Below are 15,869 nucleotides of genomic sequence, written 5' to 3' on the forward strand. Positions count from 1 at the left end.
TTGAAAACTATGAAATTTATCATCTTGACGTCTACTTCCTTATAACCATCTTTTCTTTTGTTTAAGTTACAAGAGTACTGAGCTGATGATGATCAAAAAGAAGACATAATATGGGAAGAATTATATAATACTTCATAAGTCACAATTATTTCTTAGTTTCCCAGTAAGTTGCATGTAAATTCCTTCCATATGGGTCATTTTAATATTAATATGCCCACAATTCCTAATTTGTTCTGACTCATATCATTTGTGTCATCATCTGTACTGGACATTTGAAACATACAAGTCATAATTCCACCTCAAAATGCTAATTTCTAAAGGAAAGTAACATTATGGCACCGAGACTAGCTCTGAAACTCTCAATATTAATAATCATTTTACACATATAAAATATTACTTCTCTTAATGGATTAATTTTGTTCTCCTTTGTGATGGTTCATCAACCTCTTTGGTCGTGCCAGGAGTTTAGAAAATGGGAATGGCTTTCATGAAGCTACATTATTAATTGTCCAAGGATAAGAATCTATTAGTATTTTAACTTTCATTTATCATTCATTTAACTAGATATATGAATTTATTCCATGGTTCCAGTTTTGGAGAGCTATATATGCCCATGCTCTGGAAATAACGTGATAAATAAGGCACTAGCTCCATTTTCTAGCATTTTTAATAACTGTGGAAACAGATGGATAAAACTCTTGTTTCCTATTATCCCTTGCTTTAATTTTCAGTCAGTCATTGTTACTAAACTGTAAGTTATCCAGGGTAGTAGATATTCTGACTCATCTTTGTATCGTTATATCTGAGACGAGAATTCTACCATGATAATTTTCTGGATGCTGGAAGTGGGATAGATACTGTAAGGATTTTGGGGGAAAACATGTATTTAAATGGAGGATCAATATACCAAGGAGAAAGTGCTTACCTCATCTCAACAGAGATGTTAACTCTTGAAAAGTGCAACTATAAGGGCAAGAGTGTATACAACACCATACAACAACAAACCTTTGGCCTTAATTCTGCACAAACTTACCATGTGCAAAAGATTCTCAGGCTTTCCTCTACGGCCCTAATCTGGCTCAGTATGCTTCATGACCTGTCCGATACCCCACTACACACACATATAATTCAGAATATTCATCTACAGAAGTCAAATTCCTCCAGGGTTTGCTGCACACTGGACGTTTGCAGTTTTCACACACTAGCTTCAAACCTACTGCCAATCATCCTCTCCAGCATGAACAAGGATACTGAATTTCCATCTGGGTCGTTAGTGAGTTAGAGCAGTATTTCTGTACTACGCCAATGTACAGTTTCCTAAGGAAACATATACTTCCCTGTTTTCTTTCATGGACAAAGATACTGAATTTCCATTTCTGGGTGGATAGTGAGTTAGAGCAGTATTTCTGTACTGCGCCAATCTACAGTTTCCTAAGGGAACATATACTTCCCGGTTTCCTTTCATGGTTGCTACTGACATTGACCTATATATGAGGCATTAATAACCTATAGCTTCTGTAACTATATCAGATTGCCTTGCCTATCTTGTGTCTTTTGCCATTAGAAAGGGAAACAGTTTTGAATGTCTCTTCAAGAAATGCAAAAAGGGTGCGTTTCAAAGCCATGTGTTGAGTGACAACTTCCATTAAGTATATTGTTTCAGTTGCTGGCTTCCAGGGGAGGGGAGAGTCAGTCTTCTTTCAGGTTTTCCCTGGTACTTACCCATTCTCCTCTAGATCACATACCCATATATATATATATATAGGCAGCACTAATTTGAATGAGTTTGCTACAAAGAAAAAGAAATGACAAGAAGTTGGGAAGATGGAATGTGAAGGTACACCTGGGAGTTCAAAGGAGTAGTATGAGATACATATAATCAAATTACAATGTGCACCAAAATGCAATTCTTTAAAATTAATCACATTTTATTATTATTAGGCACAAAGCCAGAACCTCTATGAAATAAAACAATATAAACAAACAAAATTGATTGGGCCTTATTCCAGAATCTTGGGTTGCTCAGTTGTAGTGAAGATGGATAGCAGATTTTACTGATAAGTTTAAGGGACATGAAGCCAAGACACGTTGTTCATACTTGGCTCTGGTCTTTCTTATTGGCTGTACAACTTTAGACAATCACCTAGTATCTATGTTTTAACATTCTTTTTTGTAAACAATGCAAATGATATTCTCTATCATAAAAATTCCATCTGAAAATAATGAAGGTAAAACTGCAATACCTACTAGTATCTATATTTATGCTATTTATATCTATATCAATAAAATAAGCAAACTATGTGTCATGAACACTATCTTATGTGTCTATATGTATGAATGTTTGATATTTGAAAAAAAATAGTCCATGAAACAAATTAGATTGTTTGTAAGGTCTAGACACTCTATGTCTAACAATGTTTCCCTCATCATTACACCATTTGAGAAAACAGGAATTTGGGGGTTTATATTTATTTTTTTTGTCCTGTATTATAAGGCTGGATGGATGATGAGTTTCTGTACAGCCACTAACCGCCAAGAATGAAATTTTCATACATAAGTCTACACACAGGAGAAGGATAGAACAGTTAGCCTTTGAAGCTAACTGACATCAGGAAATGCATTATCACACTGCAAAAGAAATCAAATCAAATTAAAATACCCCTTCAGTTTACTTGTCAATATTTTTTAAAACATACTCCATGTGTCTAAATTTTCATTTTTCGGTTTTAACTTATAACTTACAGGTCATTCTTAGAAAAGATTCAGAACTATCAAAACAAATATAATGCAACAAAAATACCCAAATAGAATAAAACAGAAGAAACTTACACTAATCTCTAACAAACAAATATTCGATGGTGTACTTTTCAAATATCTATTAAGGATTCATCAGTATTTGATTGTGATGGGATTCAAAGGGTCGGAGAGAACTGTTTTGTTTTATGTCATCGAATTGAGATGACAACCATTTTATCTCCCAGAAAGGGTTGATGTCAACTGAACATCTCAGTGAAATCAAGCATAGCATTGTCACAATCAGTTTTGTAGTTTGTCAAATGGCATTTGAGATGTATATATTAGTATGATATAAAGCCTAGATGTTCTATAGATAATAAAATCTTAACTACGAGAAAGTCTGAGCAAAAGAACATAGACTTTAAGTGTTTCTTTAGAGTGATAAACATGCCCAGAAAGTGACAAAGAGGATCTTTAGTCCTAATCATTATGGGTAACAAATAATTAGACTAGAAATAAATCTCTATTTGTTTGTTCATTTCATTTAGTACACTTTTATGAACTTTTCAATACTTATAATCAATGAACACTGAATCATAGCCCCATACAATTGATGATGGTAACTTTTCATGAAGAATTAATGAAATATTTAATGAAACTTACTTAACAACAAAGCTTAAAGGACAAACACAATGAGAAGTAAAAAAAACCCAAATGCTTACATAACCAGGACAAGAGATTTAAAGAAATCTAAGGCTTTCTAGTTACCTACATTACGATCCCCCAAAATGTGAGGAATTAGCCCAAGAAGTCTTCAGGGGGCCATAAAAGGCCTCCAGTTTTATACTTTGGTTTAATTCGCTAAGGAAATTCACCCTCTTTTAGAAGAGGGTGAATAATGTTTTATATGTCCTATTTTCCATATACTAAATCTTGCTCTTTGCGCATGGTCACTCCAAATGCAGCGCACTGTCTCCATTCCTGTGGGTCCAGATCGAGCTTTAAGACAGATGGCAGCAAATGATGCAGAACATTTCTTCCATGACACAGCTCATTCGTTTTTCTCTGTATAGAAATGACCTCGAGCTTTCTGCTCATGGCATAATGGATAAGGTACTAGAGCAGGAATCATAAGAGCATCCCCAGATTTGGTTTTACAACCAACTATGTGCACATATTGGGAAGACACTTACCCTTTTTATTCAATTTTCCTCCACTCCAAACTGACTAGGCTGATAAGACAAGCTGCATAACCATTTTGTATAACTTTTTCCTACTTTTATGGAGCCATATGTACCTTTACATTAAAAAAAAATCACTCAACTGATCACAAGAATGAAATATTATATAATAAAAATTTGTCAGTATATAATGTTTGGACAAATGTCTTTTCCAATTATAATCTGGAAGAAATAGGAATTCTCCAATACTTACCCAATCTAATAAAATTATATAACGCCTGACCATACCCTTGAAGTATAAGTGAAAATGCATAGCTATAACCTAAAAATAACATTTTCTTATCATTATATTCCTATCGTCAAAAGTTTTCTTTCATGGTCTTTTTCTTACAAGAACTATAAAAATCTGATAGCATTATTTAGCCTCTACCCTTCCATTTCAGTACTAACGATTGACAACTTTCCTGCAACCATTCTGTAATTACTTCAGTTCAGACTCTTGGCTTCTTTTACTAGACACCCCCTACCCTTAACCTTCTGTCAACCATTCCTACTTTGATGCTCGGGCTAGTATTGAGTCAGCCTCTTTCCCAGTCAGAACCACCACCTGTTGCTGTTAATAATTCTAATCTTCTACTCTAATTTCTCCCCAGTGATCTCATTAGTTTTCCCCTAAATATTGTTAGGTTATCAAAAGATTGTCATTCTCAAGTCAGTCCTCTGATAGACTCTGGAACCTTGATGTTACTCATACTGAAATCATGACATGCTCCTAAAGTTCATGCTTTACTTTCCCATGTCTGCAATCACATTGTTCATCAGTCCTTTCAATTCGTGGTGACACTGTTGCTTGACTACATCCCCATCTGGTATATTTCTTTGGCATATGTATTACTGCCATACCCTCTTAATTAATTTCTGTCAAGCTAGTTTTCCTTCTGTCTAATCCATCATCTGAATTATTGTTGAAATTCTCCTTCTGAGACAAAAATAAGATTATGCATGTCATTTGTCACTTCCTTGTAGTTTAGCAATGAAAAGTTTATAAAGGATAAATCCTGAATTTCATAACACATCCATTAATATCTTTAGAATTCTAGATTTATCTTCCCCTTCTCCTAATCTAGTAAAGTAGGAGAGGAACACAAGTTTACCTGTAATAAATATATGATATGTGTTCACGTTAAAAAAATACTGCAGACTTCCCAATCATATTATAATTATGTGAGGTGTTCTTATATACACAAGGAAACTAATGGCACAGTTCTCGCTCATCAGCCCAGTCACATAATTTGACAAATATAAACACACCTATGAGAGTAGTAGCTTGGTTTACTAAACAATAAGGCCTTCTAAAATTTCTTTAGTGCAAAGTAGCTGTATGTTGCCTTTGGCATGAAATTTGTGAGATTTCTTCTGCCAAGAAAACAGGTCATGTGTTTCATTAATCTATAGTCTCATGAATAGTAAACCAAGGATGTAATAAAGAATGAAATGATGCCCACAGTTTTTTCATAGTGACAAAAATAAAAAAAAGATAATGGGAAAGTCTATTCATAAAAATTCCCCCCAAAAGCAATTCATGATAATACACGTGTGTTTTATCCTTTAGTCACCATCTTAGACTGCCAAGTTCCAATTTCAAAAATAAAGGGACAGTGGAGAAAGAGAGGAACAAGAAATGATAAAAATGCTGAATGATTTTGGTCCTAACATCTTTGGCTGTATGTTATATTTTTACCTAAAATGAACCTAAAATGGCTAAAGGATAGCCATTTCACAAGGACTAACTGTTTAGTTCTCGTCCATTGCTATAAAACCTTCCAAACCTACAGCAATTGACTTCCTTGCTTATACATACCACAATTTCCGTTTTAGTGAGTTTTTATTGACAGTTCCCCTAGGGATTTACAATCTTACTGCAAGTGTGAAGTGCAATGGCCACCATTAATAAAACTGTCACCTTGGCAACAAGATCAAAGCCATAAAAAGTCATCTTAAAGACAGCCCCACGGACCCTTTACTGGCCAGCTTTGTCTGCAATTTCACTGGATGCATTATTATAGGGGGGTAAATGACAGCAGTAAAAGAACTGCTCAAGTTCAGAGAATAATAAAAAAAAGTCATCAAGTGAAATCTGGAACTAGGGGATCCAAGTACTCCTTATGGGTTATAATTACCCATTTACAATTCACATCTTTACGTATATTCTCATAAGCAAAACATATAGAAAGCCAAATGATCAGACGTTTGCTAGAAGAGCAAAAAGTCAGAAACACATAATTCAGTTATGTGACAGAATGTTTAATATTGTCAAACAATTAACTGAGTACAATGATGTGTATACACAAGTTCCAACAAAGAAATATCACCACATGATGCTCGGGTAACATCCTATAGTGACATCCAGAGACCAATATGTCACTGGGGATTTTTGCTGCATATGTTTCTTTCACAAAATTTTACCATTCTTTGTTTCTTAGATAAATATCACATTTTAAATGAAATATAAACCAAAATATCCCTTAGGGAAAAACCTGCCCTTGCATTTGTCTTTAAAAAGCAATATTTAATTGCTTCTTTTAAACAGGAGGAAATCATATGGAAAATGAACAACAAACCAAAACACACAAAGCAGTGACTTCCTGGACACATAAGGTCAATATATTAAAAGAAAAGTTAGAAAAATTAATGCAAATTGACTCTATAATCAAGACATTATAGACTAATGTTTTAAGTAGCAGTGCCACTAGTGGTACCAACATATGTATACATATATGTGTAGCTTAGGATATATCTTAAAATCCCTCTGTTTAGACAAGAAATATACATTTTGGAATCATTAATATAGATACAAAAGCTAATAGGTTTCAAATCTTTCAGTGGGAAGTAAGGACACTTGTATTGAATATCTTAAATATCTTAGATACCATGATATAAAATAGATGTTCAAGATGACATGGAAAAAGTTAAAGAAAATGATGTCAATTTTCAGAATTTTTAAAAAAACTTCCAGAATTTAATACATTTTATTGTATTGTTGTATTAATGAAATTCGTATCACATCTTAAATAGGCAGCTTTTTAAAAAGATTACTCAATTTTGGGGAGGCCCGTTCATCTCTATTTTAATATTTTAATATGATTTAAAATATAAACCCATTTAAGGTAGAGATAGTTATCTTCTCTTTTCCTCTGCAAAGACAGAGACTACCACTTTACTGTAACTATCCATGTATTTTACATGAAAATGACTTTTTTGTGCCTATATATGGGCTTGAACAGCTTTCTCTCCATTGTTGTTATGTATAATATCCATATATCCTTTTTAATTTGATATGATAATTTGGAAGAGTAAAAATATCTAAGCATCGTATTAAAATATCATGAAAGACTAAAACAAAGGCCACTATCCTCTGGAGAACAGGTTATATGGAAGCACTCCACACCTTTCTTTCTTTTTTTTTTTCATTTTTTTTTACTTTAAAATTTTTTATTATATATATATAATATATATATAAAATAAGATACATACAGCAAGAAGAACCACAAAACAATCAGGAATTATATAAATATTACATTTATAATGTTTTGGCTACTTGTATTTGGCAACCTGGAAGAAAACATCTTTCCTGTCTTGGTGAGCCTAAAATTCTGAATGTAAATCAATATCTATCATATCTCATCTCTATCAATTTAAAACATCCTTCTAGACTTAAAACATCTTAACTTCTGAACAACTACACCTAATTGTAAAATTCAACTATCTGTTCTTCAACCCCATCAGAGATTTGAGAAGGAATAAAATTAATAACCTGAGTATGCAGGGAGTGCATGTTAGCTACTTCCAAAGTGAAAAAATGAAAGAGACAGTTTGCTGCCTGAACAGTCACCCAAAACTCTCTATAGTGTTGGAGCATCATCTTCAGTCTTCTAGCCCAATATATCTGACAGACATATTTGTGAAGCAGGAACTATTGAGGACTTGCTTACCCTGTCATGACAGAGTTTAGCCATTGACTCTGTCTCCCTTCTTCCAAGCTTGCCTACTTTTAGGCAGAATTATGTTTATCGTAGAACAATGACATTCTGCCCAGTGGCTTGTTTGCCACATTGGAAGCCATCTCCATAAAGAGGTTCTGTAAATATTCTTAGACACTGGTTTATCACAGCAACAGAAAAGGTACTAATACACATCCACATAGTTTTACTCCTGCATGAGTTATTTCAAGTAATTGAAGAAAACTGTGAAGTGTAAAAATCTGAATTAATAGGGCTTTGGTCCAAAAGAGTTTTCAAGTCCAAACAAAATAAAGAGGGGTATCCTAATGTTTGAATAGATTTTTGATACTCCTGAATAAACAATTTTGTGTAACTGAAAGTATGTTTGTCGGGTAAAGATTTTACCAAATATTTTATAGTCATAAATTCCCTTCAGTATGAGTTCTTTAAGATCCTCAAAGACTACTGTGATACCTAGAGGCTTTAACAGGTTGATTACACATTCAAGGTTTTATTCTTGTGTAAGATAACAGAAAGTACAAAACTTTACCACATTTACTAATTTATGGGTCTCTCTGAAGATTTTTCTCTAATTATTTCTAAGACTACTGCTACATACAAAGTCTTTACCACACTGCATAGGTTTTTCTTTCCAGTGTGTGTTCATTTCCACATTTGAAGATGACTGTGCTGTGCAAATGTTGGGAAAAAGTAAAAGTAAATTTTCCTGAGTACTGTCTTTTTGCTATCAGCCACCTTTTAAACAGAGGGCAAAACTAAGTTCAATTTCTCAGGCCCTAAAGGAGCTAGGGACTTCCCAATAGCTGGCAAGCTTTCATTATTCATCTTTTGTTCCTGAAAACATGACTCTTCCTAACCAGGGCTTCTGTTGATGTCCACCGTTTCAAGGCAATGTCAACATCAACTTCCTTTCCTCCCTGTATGTGTGTGCATGGCCATCGCCACTGTCTACACACGTATACTACAGGTAGACAAACATTTGTTATGAGTTCAGTATGAGACTTCAGAATGCAAAGGCATTTGTATTTTTCTAATTTTCACTTTTATATTTGATATTTAGAGTAGCTTCTATTTAAAGAATGTACCAAGTTTTTTTTACATAGTAACAGATTCAAAATTCTAGCACTCCTCTTTTGCCTTGAAACAAAAAACCATTTTAATCTTCTTTGTAACTTTGCTGTGGCATATGTCCCTTACAGAGGCTGTAGTTCCTAGTTTAAATATCAAAAAAGAACTGCATCTTCAATATTGTTATTCTGGTAAATTTTTACATCCAGTTAGTCTGAGAAACTCCCACAATCCTAAAAAGAGGAACCTCCAGTCAGGACTGGTGTCGGACATGAGGGAGGTTTGTTTTGTATTCATACCAGGCACAAGAATTTAGGGCTGCCTTAAAAACTGGTGCTAAAAGACCTATTTCTCCCTCAGATTCCAGTTTATCAGCTTAAGAACCACAAAAATCAATTTCCAGAATGACTAATGCATTTTTGTTATAAGCTATCTAGGTCTCCATTTTCTTTGCCAGAAAAGAGGACTACAGGCATTTTAAAAGCACATATGCATTTTATAAGTCATTGGAATTCATTGTACCATTTTAATACATGCACACATTATGCATTGACCGTGTCTCTTGGCCATTGTGCCATTTTTATTGCTCTCCATCTTCTGCAATCCTACAGTCTATAGTAAGCGCTCTTTCAATTTCAAATCTTCCGTGCTGGCTTCCATATAAGAGAATACATGGTACTTATAATTCTGCCGTCTGCCTTTTCTGCTTAACCTGGCCTCTTCTAGTTCTATCTGTTCTTGGTAGAGGACAGAACTTCATTCCTCCTGGGAGCCAAATAATACCTGAGAGTGTACATATCATATTTTAAATAACCATTCTTTTTTTTTTTTTGATGGACACCATGTCTGGTTCCATTCTTCAGTTAGGCTGAGTAGTGCATCGGTCATAATGAGTAGAGAAATGCTGCTTTTGTATGTTTACTTCATTTCCTTGAATAATTACACTGGAGTCCTGTAGCTGGATCTTATGGAAATTCTTCTTTCATTTTACTGAGAAAATTCTATACTGTTTCAAAGGAAATATATAAATTCACACTCCAGTTAACAGCATATGAAATTTTATGGTTTTCCTAATTTTTCCATCATTGGTTTGCTTTGTCTTTTGGTTCAGGAAACAAAAATTTTTTGTTTGCACCTTACACTAAGGTCTTTGCTCTATTCTTCATTAATCATTGTACAGGATCGAAGAAAACATCAAGTTTAATTTTTCTATGTATATACATGCAAACTTTTCAGCATCAAATTTTAAAAAGAGGCTGTCCTTTCTACATCACATTGTCAGTAACTGTTTGAAAAAACATCAGTTGGTTGTGTTGACTTATTTCTGTCTTCTCTATAGTTTGCTATTGGTCAGTGCATCTGCTTTATGGGAAAAAAATCATGCTGTTGTTACCATGCTTGAGTATTATGTCTATTAATCAGGAATTGTGGCAACTCCACCTTTGTTCTTTTGCTCAAAATTGCTTTAGCTATTCAGTCTTTTTGTTGCCATAAAATTTTAGGACTTTGTTTAGTTTTGTGAATAATGTCATTGGTAGTTTGTTGGAAGGAGATTCCATTTGCAGATAATGTCATACATTATGGAAAGTTTAAGTGAGATAAGACTTTTTTTTCTAACAAATAAGAAAAGAAAATGATAAACTATCACCCTACTTGTTGATGACATTTTGCAGTATGTAGAAAAACCTCTACTAAAAACTATCTGCTACTAAAAGGATCTACTAAAAATCATTAGAATTTATGCATTAATTCAACAAAGTCGCAAAATACAGACTCAGCATACAAATAATGGAACCTTTCCTGAACATCATTAATAAATCAATTGAGACAAAACTAACAGGAAGGAAACCCCATCCATAACACCCACAATGTTGAATAGAAACACAATTATAAGAGGGAAAGTTCTACACCATGAAAAAACAACACAGAACCCATAGAAAACATTAAAATGTAGAATGATCTCTCAGAGCAACTGAACGATTCACAACTGGGCCTCTTTAAAAAGTTATATTTTTTCACAGCCATAATATCCTTACCTAATACGGTCACATAGGCAGTGAAGTTTAGCTGAACTTCAGCTACAATAATGATAACTATACAAATATGTTAAGGAAATATCCTAGGCGATAACACTCCCAGGACTCTCGAGTAAACTCCTCTTGCATCTGTAGTACTCACTGCTCAATCAACGGTAACACACAAAGGTAGAACTTATGATATGGATCTTTCGGTATTTCAAGAAACCTTTTACCAATCCCATCTTCCAACACTCTCCCATCTCCAACAGGTGAGCGTGTTTTATATTTTCCAGACAGCATCTGAACTTCTATCCTTATGAGCTCCTCTCACTTCACATGAGATTGACCAGGACTACAGGTGCATGCCATTGTGTTTGTGTTTTGGCTTCAATAGCTTATGAATTGATGAACACTTATCAGCAAAAATATCACAAATACTCAGTAAGTGTACTTTTGTCATCCCCATATACTCAAGAGTAATGAATAATATGAAAATAAGAAATGTAACTAGATATATTTTAATGAACTTTTTAAATTAGCATATAAATTTTAAGAGCATTATCCAAGATACAACTAGTGATCAAATTTTCCCAAAGAATAACTATTAACAACACAAAAGCATCAGAAATCTCTTACAAATATTTTATAACATAACAAATTAATTCCTGCCCCTTAATTCTTGTTCCAAGATGTTTCTCTCCAGGGGAAATTATATATATATGATTTGTTTATATCAACATTGTCCAATATGATAGCCATTAGCTATTTTAGTTTAATCAATGATATTAACTAAATTTAGTTATCCAAGTATATTTGTCACATGTCAAATGCTTCAGTGGCCACATGACCAAGCAGCTATCACATGGACAGGACTGACATGGGGGTATTTTCCCTTGCCACAGAAGGCATAGAGCACTGGATGAACATCAAAGACAAAAGGAATCAAAACCAAACTGAGCCAGGAAAGCAAAGCTTTTATAAATACAAAAATTCTCAACTCTTCATTCTTTCACTACTTATTTAAATAAAACCACAGAGCAGCAGAATGTTAATATACAATGACTAACTAATATCAAATACCCTAATTTAGAGTTTGCCAAACTAAAGAACCACACAGCAAACATTTTAGGTTCTGTGGACCATTCTTCCCTGTCAATACCACTTAACACTGCTGCCAGAGTGCAAGGGCTCCTTTAAATGATGTGTAATGGAATAGACATGGCTGTGTTCCCACGAGACATCATTTACAAAACAGGCAGTGGGCTGAACTTTGCCTGCAGACTGTAATTCGCCAACCTCCACTCAGGTTGATAGATAAGCACTTCCATGCAAGGTGAAGAATTCTACAGAGGTACACTGTGATGAATTCTAGAATATGTTCAGAATCTATTGGGACACAGGTTTGAGAGGCAGATTTTTGACTGAGCGAACTGGCAGAAATTTCCCAGAAGAGGTGAGATATGAAATGGATATTGGTAAATGAATATGACCTCAGTGAGCATGGAGAGAAGAAATTTCAGCAAGAGTGAACAACTCAAGAGAAGACAAAGGGCTTAACAGCATAGGACTTGTTCAATGAGTTGGTAGTAGGTCACTCTAACTGGAATTGACAGCGACACAGAGTATATATTAGGACGAGGCAGTCGTGCTTTCTAAGTATAGATGAGGCTGTCCTTTTTAACACCAACAAAAAAAAAGCAGTATTTTTCTAGGTGATCAATTGTTTACCCACATTACCACAGAGATTTGTTAAAATGGATTCTTGGATCATAATCTGCAGAACGTCCAAATTCAATAGATTTGTAGCCGGGAACAATGTACATTTTGAACAATCATCCTGAGTCTGAGGCTAACAGTTGTTTGAGGACCGCTGAATACATGGTTAGCTTGAACACCTCTAGCTGCACTTCCTTAATAAATGAAGACAGGCTGAACATCTCAAGTTATTAAAACTTGTTAACCACTTGAGACAGGCTGAACACAGTTGGAATTATGTTAGGCCTATTGTCTAATGTTAACTCTTTCTCTGGAAAAAAAAAAGCCCCAGATGTGTGCAAGTCACTGTTTAATGTAAACGGTTTCGCTACCTGGCAGGCTACCTCATCTCAGAGACCTCAGCCTCAAATACGTTCATCATACCGAGGCAATTAGTATTCCGCCTTGAGATGTCATTTCCAGTTTCAAGACCTCTCATTTCTAGTACTAAAGAAATACTTTTCTTTAGTTATTCTCATTTTATTCCCCTTTGGCACGTTTTGATCAAATCATCTTCCTAGTGGAATGTCCCATATTCCTCCTTGAGATGCATCAGTGAAGTTTCCATAGCATGGGAGTAAGGTTTTGTCAATTCACAGTGGCAGAGAGAAACATTATTATATCTTTGTTAATTCAATGGATATTTTAATGAATCATTGGAATACACCAAATTCTTTAAAGCTACAAGGAAAGGGAAACTAGCTCTTCTAGGTTCTAGTGCAGTCCAGGGGCTCTCTCAGCCAACTGCATTCCAAGTAGACCCTCTTTAACCCAAAGAAACATTTCTATAGTAAAATTCCTTTCACCTTTCATATTCAGGAGGATTTCTTCCTCCCGTCCTGCCTTCCTTTTTATTTTTTTCAAGACAGTGTTTCTCTGTGTAGTCTTGGCTGTCCCGGACTCACTTTGAAGAACATGCAGGCTCATAGCAATCCTCCTGCCTCTGCCTCCCTGAGTACTGGCATTAAATGCATGGGCCACTAAGCCTGGCTTCAGGAAGATTTCTTATAAAAATAACTTAGAGTATCTAAGAGACTTGTAATCTACAGTTTACCTTGATGTGACATCCTACAACATACCATTTTAAGATCAATGTGATTTATTAACTACAATGTGAACTGGAGATATTATCTCTATAAGTGAAAATGTAAATATAAAATTATAAAATGCTCTGAATTTTTCATAGATCTATTGTTATGGGGCTTTCATAAATATAACATTGCCTGCTGGAAAAAAATCATATTTTGAGGAGTAAAATTCAAAGTGAAAACATTTCTTTAAACATCAGTACATTCCTTCTTCATATATTTGCACACCGGGGAGAGCACAAAAACAGCATGAGAAGAAACAGCAGATACCTGCTAAAGAACCAGGGCAGGTACCAACTACAGTTGGAGAGAGGCTATTGTTACACTCTCCAGTGATCTGTTCAAGTCTCTGAGCCAATTTTCAACCCATAGAATTGTAGCAGTTTTTATATTAAAGTCATTTCAAATTATTTAACTATCAGATAATACTTTATTCCAAGCAACTGCCCTTTATCACGAAATAAATAGCCTCAGGGTCATTTATGCTTTGTCATAAATAAAAGGCAATTATTAAATGACAAATTTTAATGATGATAAAGATAGCTATCCTGCACGTTAGAGCTCTTTGTTAAAACACATGGTATGCACTAACTCATCTGATTGTCCTCACACTACAAATGTCACATAGAGTATATTAATCTTATTTTATGAAAATGAATAACAACTTACTCTGACAACTTACTTTCCAAGGATTATAAAACTGCTGCTTTCAGAAGAAGAAAAAAAACCCTATTCATTTAAACATTTGCTTTTTATTTTCAATAGAAGATAATTGAGAGCATGAAAGTATTCATGTACTTGATTCAGAAATGACTCAGGCCTAAAACATTCACAAAATATACAATTTATTCTCTATCAAATCTAAAATCTTAGGAGCCCTACAAAAATTTACCCTTTAGTACCACTGTCCGAACATTAAAGTTGAAAGAATCTCCCACATACATTTTTAACATGGCAACTGTAGCAGGGTGCACGTAATATTCAGTTGGCCCATGCTTCTCTGTTTGCTCAGTATTTCTAATTACTTTGCAGAACCAGGAGGTAAAAACAAATACATAATCCTGAGAGTGGTGAGTACACACCTGTACAGACTGATCCTACTGTCACCACATGCTGACAAGTCTTGGAAACCGACATGAAAACCTTATGATTTGAATAGAACAAATCTACTTGTGCAATAATCTCTTGAATTCTCACAACTGGCCACCCTTTTCCTTGTGCTATATCTGTTCATGCTGTGATCTGACATTTTGCATTAACAGCTAGCCTACATTGCCAGGAGACTACACCAAGTAATATTCCCAAAATTTAAAAATAATGTAACATAGATGTTTTTGACACTAAAAAGACTATATCAGAAGTTTGGCTCTTAAGTCCAAACTAAAACTACCAAGTGAATCAACATTTTATAGAGGGTCCTAGTTAGAAATTCATATCTTTATGTGTTGCTACATAATGCTTAGATTTTAACTCAAATTTTTCTTTTAAAATGTGTTACTTACCCTCCTCTAGTCAATTAAATATTTCTCAGCATTCTTCCTGTGTAAAAATATTATATTTAAATATATAGGACATATTAATAAATAATATGGCCATATAGTTAATTAAATGTTTATGATATAAATATGACAATAAACCTAATATTTATGACATAAAATTTAATAACAACTAATATTGTCAGATAAATTATTCTAAGACAAGAGGCACCAATTGGAATTTCATAGGATTAAAATATATTTTTAACTTCTATATTAAGATGGGTTTACAAATAATTAAAGAATAGAAGTTTATCTTTGAGGTATTACATCCAGACGCTAGAGAGATGAAAGGATAGTTTAGTCAATAAAGAATTTGCAAGGCAAGAAAAAGGTCCGTGTCAAGCCCCAGAACTCACATATAAAAGCAAGGGTAAAAGATTGTGCTTGTAATCCAAGCTACAAGGGAGAGATAGAGGGAGAAAAAGGGAAAGAGAGAGAGGAGGGAGGAGGGAAGGAGGGAGAG

At 34.3% G+C, this 15,869-nt stretch overlaps 1 protein-coding gene across 2 annotated transcripts in view; it reads right to left on the bottom strand.

Moving 5' to 3' along the window:
* The window catches only part of ADGRB3 (adhesion G protein-coupled receptor B3), a 708,182-nt gene that overhangs the window by 619,356 nt on the left and 72,957 nt on the right, over positions 1-15,869 (bottom strand). The gene's annotated exons all lie outside the window — the stretch shown is intronic.

Source organism: Acomys minous (genome assembly GCF_964271855.1).
Source record: "Acomys minous genome assembly, chromosome: 13".
Classification (NCBI taxonomy): Eukaryota; Metazoa; Chordata; class Mammalia; order Rodentia; family Muridae; genus Acomys; species Acomys minous.